The 17,500-nt window shown below is 42.9% G+C and overlaps 1 pseudogene; it reads right to left on the reverse strand.

Moving 5' to 3' along the window:
- Window positions 1–1,031: 1,031 nt before the first annotated feature.
- LOC145407133 (uncharacterized) overlaps window positions 1,032–17,500 on the reverse strand; it is a 23,888-nt pseudogene continuing 7,419 nt past the window's right edge.

Consider the following 17,500-nt stretch of genomic DNA (forward strand, 5'->3'; position numbering starts at 1 on the left):
GAAGTGTGACAGTATGAGGAATGGTAATGTCTGTCCTGCTAAGTGTGAATCGTTTTAGTGAATTTATTTTTTATTAAGTGGAAATTTTCGCTCTTTTGCAATTTTTTTCAATCATGTTAGTTACTGAATGAGACAAAACCAAGATTTTTTTTCCATAGCACTTCTTCGTGACTAGCACCGTATTCTAGTGTTTGTCTTGTGTTATAGTTTTGTAGTGAAGATGGAGAAAGGTTAATTTTCTGCCAAGTTGAAGTGAAGGAAGTATTGTGATTATTGTTTTGTGATAAATGTTGATTATTTTGAGAGAGAGAGAGAGAGAGAGAGAGAGAGAGAGAGAGAGAGACACACACACACACACACACACACACACACACACACACACACACACACACACACACACACACACACACACACACACACAGAAGGGGGGGATTAAAACATACGCTCTTATGTATATTTCATTTCTATACAATGCAATCTTCAAATTTAATGTTATAAATAATTTGAGTCGATGGGGAAAAAAAATCGAAAGAAAGAGCGTTTGAGGAAAAAGTATACCAGTTTATGTGGTATTATTTCCGTAATCACACCAGGTATGGTTTGGTATATCTATGTGCCCGGTGGTGTGAGGTATGGAGTGGAATTTTGGGGTATGTGGTATGATGTGGCTTGTTACTAGTTACACCGGGTATGGATTGGTATATATGTGGTGTACAGGTGGTATTTTCTGCATGGTATTACTAGCAATATCAGGTACGTGGTTTATCTATATCTGTTGCCAGACGCCTTAATCCCGTAAGGGGTAGCCACAAACAAATCGCCTCCATGTCGCTCTGTACGTGGTATAGGTAGATATGTGCTTGCTTAAGTGGTATAGGAACGGAGAAGGTGTGGGTTGGAGAGAAGGCAGTGTGAAGGCGGAATGTATAGGTAGATATGAGCATGTTGGTGGAGTGGTATTTGAACAGAGGGGTGTGTGAGCTGGGGACTGGTATGGGCTGGTGGTGTTAGCTGGTATGATTTTCTGGTGTTTAGGCATATTTGGGCTGGTATGAGGGCTGATATTTGGGCTGGTATGAGGGCTGATATTTTGGCTTGAAGGTGACTGGGGGCCCGTACTGGTGAGGGTACTGGGCCTTGCCGTAGTACTTGACCTCAGCACGATACCCGGTGTAGGGGTCAGCTACGTAGGTCACCTGAGGGGCGGAAGTGGGATTAGTGGTATATCCGACACCTGACACAGTGGTAGTGGTTGTGACACGTGACACAGAGGGTGGTAGTGCTTCGCCTGACACATAAAACAGAACGTAAGAGCTGTTATTCGTCTGCCCCTCCTTCACCCACTCCGGCAGACTGAGCCATCCCGACAACACACACAGCTACCATGAGCCGAATTTCCGGTGAAGCTCATTTACCTATTTTTCTTTCATGCGTGACTGACAAAAACACTAAAAAGAAATAAAATAAAAAAAGGAAAAAAGAATATATACTCCTCTCTTACCATCTGCTTGCGACCATCTGGCAGCTGGACTGTGTAGGAGCCACGGACAGTCTTGCCATCGGACTCCTCATTCTGGCTGAAGTCCGTGCCGTGGTATTTATCCTGGACTCCATACTTGAAGGTGTACGGGATGGGGTGGGACTGTATCGGGAGGACTGGGATTAGGGGACAACGTTAATGGTGTGCTAAGTCGTATGGAGAGAGAGGTGTATTGTAGAGAGGGAGGTGTATTGTAGAGAGGGAGGTGTATTGTAGAGAGGGAGGTGTATAGAGAGAGGGAGGTGTATAGAGAGAGGGAGGTGTATTGTATAGAGAGGGAGGTGTATTGTAGAGAGGGAGGTGTATTGTATAGAGAGGGAGGTGTATTGTATAGAGAGGGAGGTGTATTGTATAGAGAGGGAGGTGTATTGTATAGAGAGGGAGGTGTATTGTAGAGAGGGAGGTGTATGAGGTGTATTGTAGAGAGGGAGGTGTATGAGGTGTATTGTAGAGAGGGAGGTGTATGAGAGAGAGGGAGGTGTATTGTATAGAGAGGGAGGTGTATTGTATAGAGAGGGAGGTGTATTGTAGAGAGAGGGAGGTGTATTGTAGAGAGAGGGAGGTGTATTGTATAGAGAAGGAGGTGTATTGTATAGAGAGGGAGGTGTATTGTAGAGAGAGGGAGGTGTATTGTAGAGAGAGGGAGGTGTACAGAGAGAGGGAGGTGTATAGTGCTCAGTTAAATGGCATATAAATTTGACTATACTCCTTTCACCATAACCTGGCCCAAATTTATCCTCTTGCAGCTTATTTCACGTAGCTCGGTGGCAGAGATAGAGAATACTGCGGCTCTACAGTACATCTTGGCACTTCTTCGTGACTAGCATCATGTTCTGGTGACTGCTGTTATAACTCATCATTCAAGATAGAGGGATGGCAATTTTAGGCCAAGGTAGATGAAATATAGTGTAGTGAGTGGCATAGATGGAAGGGTTAGTGATCAGGAAAATAATTATACTATGTTCACTTCAACTAGCCGTAAAATTACCATCTCGTCACCTTCAGTGTCGTGCTGTAACAAGGTATGAACACGAGAATAGGGTGCTAGTCACGAAGAAGTGCTGTTGAAAGATCTTAGAGCCTTATAAATATGAGAGTCTGCCACTAACAGTAAAAAAGATGGTAAACTGATGAAAATGTCTGCCTAGTTGAGGGAAGAAAACGATGAGGAAAGAACTCGTGCATGAAATATATATATATATATATATATATATATATATATATATATATATATATATATATATATATAAAAAACCCTGATTGAGAGTGACTGCAATATTGTGTAACTGTGACGAATAGTACTAGTAAGGTGAAATGGTACCTGATATCCTCTCCCCCTTGCACTGTGGGACGCACCGTAACCACCTGCGTGAGGGGCGGGGCCGAAGTGACCAGCTGGCAGGCCCATAGACACGCCCACGAACAGCACCAGGAGGGCGATAGTCTGGGGGGTGAAGTAGGGGGTGAAGGAGTGGGTGAAGGAGAGGAGAAGGACAGCATGAAGGAGGGGGTGAAGGAGAGGAGGAAGTAGGGGGTGAAGGAGAAGGGTGAAGGAGATATATTTTCTGCAGTGTGTAGTATCCAAATAAATCGCCAAGGAACAGGGATTACGAGCGCTGATACACCCACAGGAACCGAGCCTTTCACTTTCACGTAACACAGAGGTCAAGGAACAATGCTACTTCTTCCTGCAGTAGGGCAAATAAGTCGCCAAGATACAGGGGTTAGGGAGTCAGGTGTGCCAAAGAGAGTCAGACTTTCACTTTCACTTGACAGGTGTGAAAGAGTGGTATTTGTGGTATTGCTTCCTGGTGTTTGGTATTGTGTTACCCCATGGTATTCGAAGGCCCCCAGCACTTCTTCGTGACTTGTAAACCGGGTAGCCTATTATTATTGATGTATTATTATTATTATTATTGTTGTTGTTGTTTTTTGCTATTATTTTTATTATTATTATTATTATTTTTATTTTTATTTTTCTATCTATCTATTTATTACCAGACGCCAAAATCCCATAAGGGGTGGCCATTTGACTTTGAGTTATTTGTTTTACGGGAAGGGGCACTAACCCTCCACCAACCCACTTGCTGACACATAGGGAGCAGTGCGACACATTATTATCGTTTTTATTATTATTATTATTATTATTTCCTGCAATTTTTTTTTATTTTGCCCACGAGACCGAGAACAACGCCTCGTATTCTCGTCGGTTAAGGAACCTCCCTAACACCTCTTCCTAAGCGATTTATTTTTGGATATGGCTGGTTAATCTCCTTGTGTACGTTATTTATGTGGAATATGGCGATACGCGAAGGATTTATGTAACAGAAGAGGACAGTAAGGCATAATAAGCAATACAAATCTCTTAGGAATAGGTGTTAGGGAGCTTTTGTACGTAATTTGTGGCGATGTTAGAAGGATTTATGTAACAGAAGAGGACAGTAAGGTGTAATAAGCAAAATAAATCGCTTAGAAAAAGGTGTTAGGGAGCTTTTGTACGTTATTTATATAGAGTATGGCGATACTGGAAGGATTTAGATTTATGAAACGCAGAAGAGGACAGTAGGATATAATAAAATAAATCGCTTAGGAAAATGTGTTAGGACCTATATTCCGTCCCCCCCCTTCGAAATTTCTCCCCAGAACTGAAGAAAATTGAAAGTTAAACGTCCTCCTAGTGAAAGGGTTTAATTATAGTGTTTTTATGGCCATATTCTCTCTCTCTCTCTCTCTCTCTCTCTCTCTCTCTCTCTCTCTCTCTCTCTCTCTCTCTCTCTCTCTCTCACCCCTAGGACGTCCTTACTAGTCAATGGAACCTAGGAATAATTTTAAAAGTTATAAAAAATATTAGTTTGAAGGGATTAAGATTGACTATGCAAAAATATTCTTAACTATAGTGTGTTTACCCCAACCTGATCAAAATACCTGGCCTCTTTCAGTTTAATTGATGGCCAGGTGTTGTCGGGGGGGGTTGATTTGACTAGTAACCAAGGAGACATTTCTTCCACATGCCTGAAGTTTAAGAGATCCCTTTCCTTCAGCTTAATTGATGGCCAGGTGTTGTCAGGGGGCGGGGTTGATTTGACTAGTAACCAAGGAGACTCAAACCTCCCTCGTGGCCAAAACTTATCTATTTTTTCGTGCAAGAGCGAGTATTCGAGTGAAATTACGGTATACTGGAGGGCTGCTTTGACTAGTAACCAAGGAGACTCATTCCCCTCTCATGGCTGAAGTTTTTTGTGCAGCTGTGAGTATTCAAGTTATATTGGAGAGTTGTTTTGGCTAGTAACCAAGGAGACTCATTACCTCCGCCAAGGAGGTTATATTTTACCCTGCGTTGTTTGTCTGTCAGCAGGATTACTCAAAACTTTATGAACGAATTTTGATGAAATTTTGTGGAAGGGTTGGCCATGAACCAAGGAAGAAATGATTAAATTAGGGGACGGATCCGGATCCCTTTTAATGACATTGGCGGAGGTATGCACTCTCAGACGCTTTGTGCTTCCTCCTGTTACACCAAAACTCTCCGGTTTTCTCACAGCAACAATTTAGTGTATTAATAGTTGGAGTGAACCAGGTCCGTCAGATGAAGATTGACTGACTATAGGAGGTGGTGCAGGAAACTCCCGAACACCTTTTTCCAAGCGATTAATTTTGCTTTTTGCGCCTTACTGTCCTATTCTATGATAAATAAATCCTTCAGACATTGCCATACTGTGCATAAGAAGAATGTACAGAAGGATATTAACCAGCCACATCCAAAAATAAGTCCCTAAGGAAGAGGTGTTAGGGAACTTCCTTCTTTCAAAAATAAATCGCTAAGGAAGAGGTGTTAGGGAGCTTTCTGAACGGGCGGGCCTAGGGATATTTACCAGCCACATCCAAAAGTAAATCGCTAAGGAAAAGGTGTTAGGGGGCCTGTCTTAAGTCTAGAGAACCAAAATCCACCGACTTGGACCCACCTGAGCGAACATGGTGGAGCGGAGGTGGTGGAGGGAGTGGTGGTGATGGTGGAGGATGTGGTAGGAGTGGTGGTGGAGGTGGTGGAGGCTGAGGTATATATATGTAGAGGTGATGGGGGTAACCTTGGCCCCCCCCACCCCCACCCTTGCTTTTGGGGGGAGAGGTCATGCTATAGGTGTGTGTGTGTGTGTGTGTGTGTGTGTGTGTGTGTGTGTGTGTGTGTGCAGTTTATTTAGATATGGAGATGCATGTACATGTATTTAGTTACAGAAAAAAGACATGACACATACATACACACATTAATTTCTCAGATTTTTTTTTTTTTTTTTTTTTATGTGTCCGACTCTGGGCAAAGGCTTCAGGGCCTATATCTCGGGGGCAGTAGCCTATCCCAAGGCCCAGTTCCTCCTACATCTCCACGTGTCACCACTTCGGCGCTAACACCCACCGTCCATATTCAATACATGCTAGGGCTGTCTCATACTGGACTGGTGTATTGGTATTAGCGGGGGTATTTTTACGACATGTCGGCGGATCACTAATAAGCTGTTTATAATTTGACCCAATTTTGAGCTATGACCTTCCTTATTTACTTGTCGAACTTTAAAAAAATAGATAAAAATAAGATTGAAATAAAAAACTAAAAATGGGTAGAAAAATGTTCATAAATTGAGAGAGAGAGAGTGAGTGGTAGTAGTAGTAGTAGTCTCCTTGATTAGGTCAGAGTTCTGGTGCAAGGCAAGGAAAGTACCGGATACATATATTGCAAGGGTTAGACAGGTCTCTCTCTTTCTCTCTCTCTCTCTCTCTCTCTCTCTCTCTCTCTCTCTCTCTCTCAACCATGACATAAACTCGATTATTTTCATGCATTTCCTGTAATTTTTAAGTATTATATATTGTGCTGTCATCATCCATTTTTCCTTCACAAATGTATGGTATATCAAAGTCATTTTCCGCTGCTCTCTCTCTCTCTCTCTGACGTGATTTTAAGGACAAACCATCAGAGGCAAAGGACACACTGAAAGGTCAAATTTTAAACCCTGTAAGTAAAGCAATTTTGATACATTTTAAGCCAGATCTGGTGGAATGGTTAAGGATCAGCCAAGGACGAGTAATGAATTTTGATGTGTAAAGGTCTGGCTCATAGAGAAAGATCGGTCCAAATAGTTTTCCTCCAATTTAGTCCAAACTTGGTGGAAATGTTGAGGATCAGGCAAGAGGTAATTGATAGAAGAATAGTCGGTCGAAGGTAAAGATCGAAAGGCATAGTCAAATATTCGGCCCATTTTGTTGTTGTTATTATTATTATTATTATTATTATTATTATTATTTCTATTATTCGGGCGTGGGTGAATTACTCTATGAATGCTCCTTTGTTCCATCTCTTCCCTTCCCTCTCAGTACTTTCTCTCTCCGTGCCTTCCTTTCCTCTCCTTTTCTCTCCTCTCTTCTTTTCTCTCGTCTCCTCTCCTCCCATCTCCTTTCTCCTCTTCCTTTCTCTCCATTCCTCTCGTCTCCTCTCTCCTTTCGCCTCTCCTCCCCTCTTCTCTCTCCCCTCTCTTCTCCTCTCCTCTCCTCCTCTTCTCTTACTGTGTTATATATTGGCGAGCGTGATGGAGTGATTAATTACATAGACTTGATTCTTCTGTCTTCTTCCTTTCCTTATCTTCACTTGCTTTTCCTCTTCTCTCTTCTCTTCCATTCTTTTTCTCTTCTTCACTCTCCTTCTCGGCTGTTGCAGTAAATTAATATAATGTCTCTTCTCTTCCTTCCTTCCTTTCTTGCTTATTTGTCTTTTTTTCTTCCTTCTTTTTCATCCATCCGTCCTTCCTTCTCTTCCTTCCTTCTCTTCCTTCCTTCCTTCTCTTCCTTCCCTCCTTCTCTTCCTTCCCTCCTTCTCTTCCTTCCCTCCTCTTCCTTCCTTCTCTTCCTTCCTTCTCTTCCTTCCTTCTCTTCCTTCCTTCTCTTCTTTCCTTCTCTTCCTTCCTTCTCTTCCTTCCTTCCTTCCTTCCTCCTCTCCTCTCAGCAAGTTATTAGGCAGGCGTGATGGAGTGACCAGACCATATAATATGTCCCTCCCCTCCCCTTCCCCTCCCTTCCCCTCCCTTCCGTTCCCTTCCCTTCCCTTCCCTTCCCTTCCCTTCCCTTCCCTTCCCTTCCATTCCCTTCCCTTCTCTCCGTCCAACTCCTCCTATACGTCCCCTCGCACCAGCTCTGTAATATTTCCCTTCCCTTCCCCTCCCTTCCCTTCCCTTTCCATCCCATCCCATCCCATCCCATCCCATCCCATCCCATCTCTTCCTTTCCCATCCCTTCCCTTCCTTTCCTTTCCCAACCCTCCTTCTCCTCCTCCTCCTCCTCCTCACCATGTTATTAAGCAAGCGTGATGGAGTGACCAAGGTGTATATTGTGTCTGCTGTCTGTCAGGGGTACCAGGAGAGAGAGAGAGAGAGAGAGAGAGAGAGAGAGAGAGTTGAAAACGGTAGAGAAAAATGGAAGCAAGGAGTGGTATAATTATGAAAACAAAGGGGAGGAAGTGGCACGAGAGAGAGAGAGGGGGGGGGAGAGAATGAGAGAGAGAGAGAGAGAGAGAATGCAAATTAATGTCTGGAATGATCTTTTTTAAATTTTACAGCCGACATAAAACTTTTGGTGTGGGGATTAGAGTTAGAGTGACGAGTGTGAGCAAAAGTGAGAGAGAAAAATAAAGAGTTTCCTTTATTAGCAGTTAAGTAAAGTAGTCTGGTAGTAAAGTAGTCTAGTGGTAGTCTCTATCTGTTTGTCTCTGTCTCTCTGTCTGTATTTATTTATTTCTTTGTCTGTCTGCTTTTATTTTTTTTTGTTCATATCTGTCCTTCTGTCTTAGTTTCTATTATTTTTTTTTATCCGTATCTGTCTGTCTGTCTCTATTTCTTTATATCTTCCTTTCTGTCTTTGTCTGTCTGTCTGTCTCTGTCTACCTACCTGTTTATCTGTGTCTGTCTGTCATTATCCATCTATCCATCTGTATCTATCTATCCATGTGTCTGTCTATCTATCTATCTCTAGCCAGACACTTTACTAGATACGGTATATATTCTTTGTCGTTACGTGGAATGAGAAATAATTATGGAAGGCAGATGGATAATGAGCAAGGCAGGGAAGTGGCATTGGACAGGGCGACATGGTGGCGATTTGCTTGTGGCCACCCCTTACGGGATTGAGGCGTCTGGCATTAGAGATAGAATGATACTCAGGGAAAGGATCTAGTGTCACTGGGGTGGAATGAGAAGTTCGGAAGAGGGGAGAATAGAGATTGAGAATTGTTAGTATATATTTGCTTATGGCTCAACTTGAATTTATTTTATTTGTACCGTAGCGGTCGGTTTGCATTCGCCTGACGTGGGGGAGCAGCTGTACTGGGCATTTTAAGGCTATTTTTTAAGGTTGCTAAAGGGTATTAGATGCGTAGAGCCCAGGGACACAATGCACTTAAAAGGGGAAGTGACCCTACCCCACCCACTGCTGTAGGCTTGGGGATAGAGGTGGAAGATTTGGGGGTGTAGGGTGAGAGGTGCTTGTGGAACCTTGGACCCGGATTCTGGTCGCATAAGGAAGCTCCCTAACACCTTTTGTCAAGCGATTTATTTTGCTTATTACACCTTAGTCCTACTCTGTTCTATAAATCTTCAAACATCGTGCTCTGCATATGTAGCGTACAGAATTATATTAACCAGACTTATCCAAAAATAAATCGCTAAGGAAAAGGTGCTAGGGAGGCTCCTTAACCGAAGAATACAGGCTTGAACGTTGGAATGATAGTGTATGCGATGAATGTCTTAATAAGTCATCGGGAATTAGGACAGACTGTGAAAACGTAAGATCCCTTGTAAGAAAACACTACCTCCTCTTTTAAATAATTTTCCCCTTTAAATGCCCTTCCCCCTTTAAATGTCCCCCTTTTAAGTGACCCCTCTTAAATATCCTCCCCTCTTTAAAATGCCCCCTTTCCATTTAAACGTCCTTTCTCCTTTTATATATCTCTTTAAATATCCTCGTTTTAAATGTCCTCCCCCTATTAAATGCTCCACCATTTAAATGTCTTCCCCTCATTTAAATGCCCCCCTTTTAAATGTCCTTCCTCCTTTTAAATATCCTTTTAAATGTCCTCTCCCTTTTAATTGTTCCACCATTTAAATGTCTTCCTCTCTTTTAAATGCCCCCCTTTTAAATGTCCTTTCTCCTTTTAAATGTCCCACCATTTATATGTCCTCCCCTCTTTTAAATGTCCCCCTTTTAAATGTCCTTCCTCCTTTTAAATATCCTCTTCCTAAATGCCCTCTTCCTTTTAAATGTCCTCCCCTGGCTGAGGTCGAACCCTGATCAGAAGGATATACTGTTTAGTTGAAAAATATTGCATGTAATAGTAAAAGGAATTGTTTTGCCTTTCAAGACAGTTTTCTTTTTCTATTTTTCCTATTCCTTTTTTTTTCATTTTATCTTTCCTTTTTCCTCCTTTTTTTCTTTTTCCTTTTGTGTTTCTATCCTTTTTTTCTTTCTTTTTTCCTTTCCATCTTTTTCTTTTTTTCATTCCTTTTTTCCTACCCTTTTCTTTTTATTCCTTTTTTGGGGGGGACAATTTTAGTTTCTCTCTCCTTCTTTTTCTGTCTTTGTGGGGGGTGATTTTCTCTTTCAGCTTCATTTTTCTTTCTTTCTCAATAAAACAAACCTTGTGCCGCATCAATTTATTCTTACAAAAATAACAGACAGACAAAAACAATTCATACGACCAGCGTCTTTGAATTCCATGAGGGGTAAATATACAGTACTTGGTATAGGGTGGTATTAGGTATTTGGTATCTAGTATAGGGTGGTGTTAGGAGAGACAAGAACCTTATATACAGTAGTTGGTATAGGGTGGTATTAGGTATCTGGTGTAGGATGGTGTAGGAGAGACGAACCTTATATGCAGTAACTGGTATAGGGTGGTATGAGGTATCTGGTGTAGGATGGTTTAAGAGAGACGAACCTTATATGCAATAATTGGTATAGATGGTATTGCATCATTTATGCAACAGGTCAACTCTGGAACTGTCTCCCTCTGTCTGTATTTCCTGCTGCCTATGATCTCCAGTCTTTCAAACGCAGTGTGTCCAGGCATCTCAAAATGATCGGATCTTGAATTTGGCTCTCTATTGTATTTTGTTTTTCTCTTGGAGGGAACTGTTACTGCGGGCTCATGGCCTTTGGTTCCTTCTTCCTCGCATAAAAAAAATGAATTTAAAAAAAAACTGGTATAGGGTGGTGTGAGGTATCTGGTGTAGGATGGTGTAGGGGAGACTAAAGCCTAATATCGCTGGTATAAGGGCGGTGGGGACGAGGGTGAGGGCTTGGTTAGTATTAGGATATGAGAAGTATAAGCCATTTTGTAGCTTGTGGGGGCTGGTATAAGTGGTATTAGGGAAGGAGAGATTAGCTAAACCCCAAATCTCACTGGTATAAGGCATTGGGGACTGGTATGAGGTATGGTGTTATGGGTATTACACGAAAACCAACTTCCTTCACGAATATGTCGGTTCTGGTATGGGCTGGTATGAGGGCTCAGGCTGGTATGAGGGCTGTGGGGGCTGGTATGAGGGCTGTGGAGGCTGGTATGAAGGCTGTGGGGGCTGGTATGAGGGCTCGGGCTGGTATGAGGGCTGTGGGGGCTGGTATGAGGGCTGTGGGGGCTGGTATGAGGGCTGTGGAGGAGGGTATGAGGGTTGTGGAGGAGGGTATGAGGGCTGTGGGGACTGGTATGAGGGCTGTGGGGGTTTGTATGAGGGCTGGTGTGATGAGTACTGTGGCTTGAAGGTGACTGGGGGACCGTACTCATGGGGGTACTGTGCCTCACCGTAGTACTCCACCTGTGCTTGGTACCCGTTATAGTGATCAGCCTCGTAATTAACCTGTGGAGAAAACGTACAGGTAGTTACACACACACACACACACACACACACACACACACACACACACACACACACACACACACACACACACACACACAGTAAGATAATGGAGAGACCTGCTTTTACCTGTGGAGAAAATGCACACACACACACACACACACACACACACACACACACACACACACACACACACACACACACACACACACACACACACACACACACACACACACACACACACACACACACACACACACACACACAATTTCGAGATGCTTGGACTCTTATCGATTAAAAAGTTAAGGTTGTGAGACAGTAGGAAGGATGTTGAAAAAATAATTAAGAATAAATCACTTATATTTATGAAGGACTTAGTTAAGAGAGATTTATTTAAGGACAGGTAATTTTGTCTAGACGTTCTTCGTATGGTCTCTCTCTCTCTCTCTCTCTCTCTCTCTCTCTCTCTCTCTCTCTCTCTCTCAATAAGGACACCAGAACTGGACATAGTACTCCAAGTGCGATCGAACTAGACAGTTATCAAAGACAAGATTATACATATTCCTGTTAATATTCCAAAGTTCATTTTAGAAATCCAGTAAAAATTTTTGCTTAGAATTATCAGACGTACAGAAGAGAAACGTAGCCCAATAAACTACCTTAGAGAGATATTAAAATTTTTTGCTTACGATTATCAGACGTACAGGAGAAAAACCTAGCTCTATAAACTACCTTAGAGGGATGTTAAACCTGATGGAGCCTAATTATAAACCGTCTAATTATACACCCACTTACCGTCTGCTTGCGTCCGTCTGGTAATTGGACCGTGTAAGTGCCCCGGACTGTCTTCCCGTCGGAGTCCTCACTGTGGCCGAAGTCAGTGCCGGTGTAGTCATTCTTCACCTGGTATTGGAACTGGTGTGGCATACCCTCCGCCTGGATGGTATTAGAGAGAGGGTAGTGGGTGAACTGGGGATGTGGGGGAAGAGTTGATGGAGGGTGAGTTAGGGAGGGAGGCGAATTAATAGGAATATCAGTACTTAATGACTTATACTTAATCCTTACTTAGAAAAATAGTAGAATCTTAAGGACTTAATTCCTTCTGTACCATAAGATCGTAAATATAATGAATGTTTGTGATATCAGTCGCCTCATCTCATTTATTTTAATTACTATTTTTAACATTTTTATCAGTTATCATTTTTTTCTTCATTTTACCATCACTTTATACCACAACTGTAAGCCACCGAAAAAAAAAAAAAGTTCGTATGCTGTGAATCGTTCAGGTAGAAAATTTTAACACAGGCAAGAAAGAAAAAAAAAAGTTATTCATTTTGGAGATAAAGATTTTCTGAATTAAAACTTTCTATAGCAACAACAAAACAATTACTACTACTACTACTTTTACTACTACTACTACTACTACTACTACCACCACCACTACCACCACCACCACCACCACCACTACTACTACTACTACTACTACTACTACTACTACTACTACTACTACTACCACCACTACTACTAGCACTCCCTCCTCCTCCTAATCCTAATCCTATGTAATCCTCCTCCTCCTCCTCCTCGTTCTACTACTACTACTACTACTACTGCTACTACTACTGCTACTACTAACCTTGTATGGGTCTTGATGGGGTGCAGGGGGTCGGTATGGTGAGATGTCTGCCATGGCCACCCCCATCACCACTACCATAACTACTACCATGAAGGGTGCCTGTGGAGGGGGGGAGAGAGAGAGAGAGAGAGTGAGAGAGAGAGAGTGAGAGAGAGAGAGAGAGAGAGAGAGAGAGAATCAGTTACCCCTTCACAACGATAACTCATTGATGTATACATAGATTGCTCCACGAATATTTTGCACAGTCTGCTGGGGTGGGATTGACACCAGAGTATAGGTAAATGCTGTGAGATAGACACCAATAACGCTGCCTGAGCCGTCCCCATAGAACACAAGAAATCGTCTGGTATAGTGAAGCAGGAGTGTTATCTTTGGACTACCCTAACACCTTTTCCTTAGCGATTTATTCCTGGATGTGGCTGGTTAATATCCTTTTCTGCGTTATTTATGCAGAATATGGCGATATTGGTAGGATTTATGTAACACAGGAGAGGACAGTAAGGTGTAATAAGCCAAACAAATCGCTTAGGAAAAGGTGTTAGGGAGCTTCCTTAACCGATGAGAATTAAATAGAAGAATGTCTAGGGATGAAGGAGCTGTGTGTGTGTGTGTGTGTGTGTGTGTGTGTGTGTGTGTGTGTGTGTGTGTGTGTGTGTGTGTGTGTGTGTTTTAACCCGACGAGAATTAAATAATGTCATAGTTAAAGGTCCTGTGTATGTATGTGTGTGTGTGTGGACTGCAAAATTAGTACACATGAACACCACATTATTCTATAGTTCAGTCACCTTCACTTGGCAAAATTCGTTCATTTGCACCTTATTACCTGTAACTAAATGAGGAAAAACTACATCCTTATATTCTTTCCATAGCACTTCTTCGTGACTAGCACCGTATTCCAGCGTTAATCCTTTGTTAAAACTCAGCATTCGAGATGGGAGACGGTGATTTAGGGGAAGTAAATGGAGTATAATTATAGAGTGATTTAGTGTTATTTGGAAGTTATTTATTGAGTTATTTACATGTTAAGTTAGTTTTGTTGTGTTATTGGGTTTGTTATTTATTTTGTTATTGTGTTATGTTGTTATTGTCTTTTCCTAGTTATTTTGTTATTGCGTTATTTTGTTATTTGGTTGTTATAGCTACCTTGCCAGCCATGTTGTATGAGTGGATGGTACAGCCTGGACTGAGGGTGAGGCAGGGTGAGGCAGGTTTTATACTACACCTGCCTCTTTCATCCTGCCTATCTCCCTCCAGCAGTCCTCCCCCTCCCCCTCCCTCCTCCATCACCTGCTCCTCCTCCTCCTCCTCCTCCTCCTCCTCCTCCCCCCTCCCTCCTCCATCACCTGTTTCTCCTTCCCCTCCCTCTTCCCCCTCCCTCCCTCTTCCCCCTCCCTCCTCCATCACCTGTTTCTCCTTCCCCTCCCTCCTCCTCCTCCTCCTCCTCCTCCTCCTCCTCCCCCTCCTCCTCCCCCTCCTCCTCCTCCTCCTCCCCCTCCTCCTCCCCCTCCTCCTTACTCAGTCATCCGTTCTTCATCCTTCTCTTCTTCCTTCTCCTCTTCCTCCTCTTCTTCTCTCTTCTCTTCTTCCTCCTCTTCTTTTCTTCCTCCTCTTCTCTTCTTCTTCCTCTTCTCTTCTTCTTCCTCTTCTCTTCTTCCTCCTCTTCTCTTCTTCCTTTTCTTCCTCCTCTTCCTTCTCTTCTTCCTCCTCTTCCTTCTCCTCCTCTTCCTCATCCTCATCCCTCGAAAATAAAACCGTCCTACACAGAGGATGGATTTCTTTAACTGAGGGATTAATCTCATCAACCCCCTCACTAGCAAGTACTGTAATCTGAACAAAATCACCTGAAAATATAAGAAGAGGGATTTTATTCTGAATCTTAAGGGGAGGATTTTTTTTTTTATTAAGGTTCTTAGCTGAATAAAATCGTCTGGTTGCATCAGTTATCTGAAAATTTAAGAACGGAATATTTTGGGACAACCTTAAGAGGATTTATTTTCTAACCATGATTTTTTCTTAACTACCTGGGCTCTCAGCTGAAAAAAATCGTCTGGTTGCATCACTAAAAATAAATCCCTAGTCAAGTGTCAAGCTATCTAAATCCCCCTAAATATAAAAATAGAGGGATTCCTTCTAAACCTTAGTACCATAAGAGGGGGGATTTATTTTAACTACTAGGGTCCTCAGCTGAATAAAATCGTCTTGTTTCATTACTACTAAAGATAAGTCCCCCTCGTGATGTCCTTTCTAAATCCCCCCAGATCAAAAAAGGAAGGATTTTTTCTAACAAGTACTATAAGAGGAGGGATTTTTTTCTAAACTACTTGGGCTCAGCTGAAAAAAATCCCCTGGTTGCATCACCACTAAAAATAAATCCCTCGCTGCTTTCTAAATCCCCCCCTCACGGCCGTCTTCCCGCTCTCCGTCTGCTGTCGAGAATTACACTCCTTTCTTTTCCTTTCTTGAGAGTTTGTTTTGTTTATCTTGTTTGTGTGTATTATGTGGCTCGTGTGAGTTGATTTGTTGTTCTTGTTTTGTTTGTTATTGTTATCTATTGCCTGTCTGTCTGTCTGTCTGTCTGTCTGTCTGTCTGTCTATCCATCCATCCATCCATCCATCCATCTTTCTATCTATCCATCTATCTATCTGTCTGTCTATCTATCTGTCCATCTGTCTATGTATGTCACTTGTTTTAATCCCGTAAGGGGTGGCCACAAACAAATCGCCTCCATGTCCTCCTGTCTTCCATTTGATTATTATAATTTTTTTCGTTATTATTATTATTATTATTATTATTATTATTATTATTATTATTAATGCGACTATTAGACGAAGATGCGATTGTACTGTTACTTAACCTTGAGGAGAGAGAGAGAGAGAGAGAGAGAGAGAGAGAGAGAGAGAGAGAGAGAGAGAGAGAGAGAGAGAGAGAGAGAGAGAGAGAGAGAGAGAGAGAGGGAGAGAGAGAGAGAGGCAAGGAAACGATAGGAGGCTGTTGGATTGCTCTCTGTCTGTTGCAAATCCTCTCTAACTATCCAACTTCCCATTGCAAGAGTTAACCAATACTCCTAGTCCTTCATGCATGCAACAGGTCAACTCTGGAACCGTTTTACGCGCTCTCTTTCCCTCTGCCTATGCCCTCCAGAGAGAGAGAGAGAGAGAGAGAGAGAGAAGCTGGAACCGTTTTAATCCCAATGAGAGAGAGAGAGAGAGAGAGAGAGAAGCTGGAACCGTTTTAATCCCATTGAGAGAGAGAGAGAGAGAGAGAAGCTGGAACCGTTTTAATCCCAATGAGAGAGAGAGAGAGAGAGAGAGAGAGAGAGAGAGAGAGAGAGAGAGAAGCTGGAACCGTTTTAATCCTATTGAGAGAGAGAGAGAGAGAGAGAGAGAGAAAGCTGGAACCGTTTTAATCCTATTGAGAGAGAGAGAGAGAGAGAGAGTGTGTGTGTGTGTGTGTGTGTAATGAGAGTAAATGATGATAAAAGGAGGTAAAACAGCGGCTGTTTGTTTAATCGTATGTCTGTCAGCTTTCACTTGTCCTCGTCCGCTTGCTTTCTTGCTTGGTTGCTTGATATCTTGGTTGCTTGCTTTCTTGCTTGATATCTTGGTTGCTTTCTTGCTTGGTTGCTTGCTTTCGTGCTTGGTTGCTTGCTTTCTTGCTTGGTTGCTTGCTTTCTTGCTTGGTTGCTTGCTTTCTTGCTTGGTTGCTTGCTTTCGTGCTTGGTTGCTTGCTTTCTTGCTTGGTTGCTTGCGGTCCCTCTCTGTCTTGATTTGCTTGGGGTCATCATTCTTGTTTGTGGTCTTTTATTGCTTTGCCTGATTTGCTTGTGATTCTCTCTCTCTCTCTCTCTCTCTCTCTCTCTCTCTCCATTTCCTTCCCTCTTTCCCTCCCTCCCTACTCGTCTCATTCCTTTCTCTCTCTCTCTCTCTCTCTCTCTCTCTCCCTCCCTCCCTCCCTCCTTTTCCTTCCCTCTTTCCCTCCCTCCCTACTCGTCTTTTTCTCTCTCTCCCTCTCCCCTCTCCATTTCCTTTCCCCCCCCCCTCCCAGCTGTCACCACGGAGTCATTACGTTTGAAAGTCCTTCGCTTAAGTAAATGACCCTCTTCCTAATTACCCAACGGGATAATGACGGCAATAGAGGAGATAGTGTAACAACCACATGTCACCACCACCCATATCACCACCACCACCCATGTCACCATCACCTCCATGTCACCACTACCCATATCACCACTACCCATGTCACCACCACCACCCATGTCACCACCACCACCCATGTCACCACCACCCCCCGTGTCACCACCACCCCCCATGTCACCACCACCCATGTCACCACCACCCATGTCACCACCACCGCCCATGTCACCACCACCCACACTAAGACGTAGTGCTTCAGGTTTGGAGGGGTTGGGATGGTCATATTGAAGTGCGCAATATTTACAC

The sequence above is a fragment of the Coenobita brevimanus genome, chromosome 72 (assembly GCF_032717465.1).
Source record: "Coenobita brevimanus isolate Jiangsu-jjx chromosome 72, ASM3271746v2, whole genome shotgun sequence".
NCBI lineage: Eukaryota > Metazoa > Arthropoda > Malacostraca > Decapoda > Coenobitidae > Coenobita > Coenobita brevimanus.